Genomic DNA, 2947 nt, shown 5'->3' on the forward strand with positions numbered 1-2947 from the left:
TTTTTTTTTTTTTTTTTTTTTTTTTTTTTTTTGCATTTTTAGTAGAGATGGGGTTTCACTGTGTTAGCCAGGATGGTCTCCGTCTCCTGACCTCGTGATCCGCCCATCTCCGCCTCCCAAAGTGCTGAGATTACAGGTGTGAGTCACCTCGCCCTGCCAATTTTTTCTATTTTAAGTAGAGATGGGGTTTCACCATGTTGGCCAGGTTGGTCTCGATCTCTTGACCTCAGGTGACCCGCCCACCTTGGCCTCCAAAAGTTCTGGGATTACAGGCGTGAGCCACTGCACCTGGGTATCATCATCATTCTTATCCTCAAGTTGCTCCGGGAGAACTCCTATTCAACCTTCAAAACTCCATATGGTTTCACCCATCCTGCAGAGACTGAGCTCAAAATCATAGAATTGTGATTTTGTAATCATTTGATGAGTTCCCAAACTGGGACCCTTAGAGCAACTGGGCCCCCTGAGGTCTCTCAGCATCCAGCTCTGTTCTTTTTCTGCCTGACCGGTTCCTGGGCATGGGCCTCAGGCCCAGCCAGTCCAACTGAGGAGTGTGCAGGAACAGACAGTGTCAATTCGAATCCATCGCCAGCCCACACGGCCCTGGGCATCAGCGATCAATGCCAGTACATAGGACTGTTTGGTCTTGCACTCAGACACCCAGTGCCTTCGGTCCACACCCCAGCAGCCCCCTCCACCTGCCCCCAGGCCACCTTAGAGTTATCAGCCTTGCAGTGGGTTTCAAAGCAGTACTGGCGGAGGGGACTGCCACCAGCTGCAGGCACCTCACCCAGCACCTCCACCTTGCTCCCACGCAAGTCCACAGGGGTCCGGGGTTCTGTCACCCAGCCGCTGACTGCATCGCGGCCAGTTCACCCTGGCGACTCCCTGGTGCAGTTTCACTCACCCCACACCAGCTGCGGTTGGCCAGGGTGCCTGCTGACTCTCCAAAGGCCCCAGCCTCCAGCAGGAGGAGCAGAGGGGGCCCAGCAGAAGCACCGCTAGACAGGACCATGCGGTGGGGGGGACAGAAGGTCCCACTTGGGGCCAGAAATGGGGGTAATGTCGAGGGTGAGGTTGGGACTCATTTGGCACACTGGGGAGGAGGGAAAGGAAGAGGATCGGGAGGGAGCATGAGGGGAGGGGGACCAGTTCTCAGAGCACCTGGAGACAGAGATCATGAGGCCGGGATTAGAGAAGGGGGTGAAAACTTCAGTGGGGACAGAAGTTGGGAATCCTAGGGGAGGCTTGCCTTCCAGGATTGTGGGGAAGCTCTTGTTCTAGAAGTTTGGGGGATCCTATATGTAACACTTGCATAACGCCCACATTGTAGATTAATAATAAATATACAATTCCTACTGTGACTCACGCCTGTAATCCCAGCGCTTTGGGAAGCCGAGGTGGGCGGCTCACATGAGGTGAGGAGTTCAAGACCAGCCTGGCCAACTTGGTGAAACGCTGTCTCTACTAAAATTACAAAATTAGCCAGGCGTCGTGGTGCACGTGCCTGTAATCCCAGCTACTCGGGAGGCTGAGGGAGGAGAATTGCTTAAACCCAGGAGGCGGAGGTTGCAGTGAGCTGAGATTGTACCATTGCACTCTAGCCTGGTCAACAAGAGTGAAAATCCATCTCAAAAATAAATAATAATAATGGAATAAAAATAAGTATTCAACTACTATTACTTAATAGCAACAGATGATGAAATACAGGCTCAGAGAAAATAATGATTTTGGCCGGGCACAGTGGCTCAAGCCTGTAATCCCAGCACTTTGGGAGGCCGAGACGGGCGGATCACGAGGTCAGGAGTTTGAGACCATCCTGGCTAACACGGTGAAACCCCGTCTCTACTGAAAAATACAAAAAGCTAGCCGGGCGAGGTGGCTGGCGCCTGTAGTCCCAGCTACTCGGGACGATGAGGCAGGAGAATGGCGTAAACCCGGGAGGCGGAGCTTGCAGTGAGCTGAGATCCAGCCACTGCACTCCAGCCCGGGCAACAGAGCAAGACTCTGTCTCAAAAAAAAAAAAAAGAAAATAATGATTTGTGTCTGGTCACACAGCCAGCAAATGGCACAGATGGGACTTAAAGTCTGGGTGACTGCACTCTGCCATCCTTCCTGTACAACTCTGAGGAAACATAAGATTTGCATCTTGTGGGATGTTCCAATCAATTTTTTTTTTTTTTTTTTTTCAGAGTCTCACTCTGCCCAGGCTGGAGTGCAGTGGCATAATCTCGGCTCACTGCACCGTCTGCCTCATGGGTTCAAGTGATTCTTCTGCCTCAGTCTTCTCAGTAGCTGGAATTACAGGTGTCTGCCGCCGTGCCCAGCTGATTTTTGTATTTTTAGTAGACATGGGCTTTCACCATCTTGGCCAGACTGGTCTTGAACTCCCAATTTCAAGCGATACTCCTGCCTTGGCTTCCAAAACGGCTGGGATTACAGGCGCGAGACACCACGCCTGATCTCAAACAAATTGTTTTAATACGAGATCTTGCTGATTCCCCACTGCACTTAAAATCCTGGGCTCACGCAATCCTCCTGCTGTGGCTCCTGAGTAGCTGGGACTACAGACTCAAGCCACCACACCTGGCCACATTCCACAATTTGGAGAAAGGCCACAATCTGGAATCCTAGGGAGACCTCAGTTCACCTCAAAACTGCCACTAAGGAGGTAAAACGCTGCCCCTCTGAGACAGGCTTCAGTTTTCCCGTGTATGAAATTGACCTGGCGCCGGGAGAGGCTGGTGGAGGCGTGGATGTTGCAGTTTCTCTATAACATTCTGGAAGCCTGCGGTTCTGGGAAAGGGTGGCGTGGAGAAGACTGGGAAACAGCCAGTGGTTACCAGACCTGTCAGCACCTCCTCCACCTCGGAGCTCTGGGGCTGGGAGTCCCCAGGCTTCCGGGGGCCCCTGTGGAGGACACAGCTGGCCCCCTCCTTCCTGACAT

At 52.4% G+C, this 2947-nt stretch overlaps 1 pseudogene; it reads right to left on the reverse strand.

The window, feature by feature from the left end:
* Positions 1-525: 525 nt before the first annotated feature.
* Positions 526-1154, reverse strand: LOC111534403 (annotated as a pseudogene).
* Positions 1155-2947: the final 1793 nt, after the last annotated feature.

This window comes from Piliocolobus tephrosceles, unplaced genomic scaffold (genome assembly GCF_002776525.5).
Source record: "Piliocolobus tephrosceles isolate RC106 unplaced genomic scaffold, ASM277652v3 unscaffolded_20413, whole genome shotgun sequence".
Classification (NCBI taxonomy): domain Eukaryota; kingdom Metazoa; phylum Chordata; class Mammalia; order Primates; family Cercopithecidae; genus Piliocolobus; species Piliocolobus tephrosceles.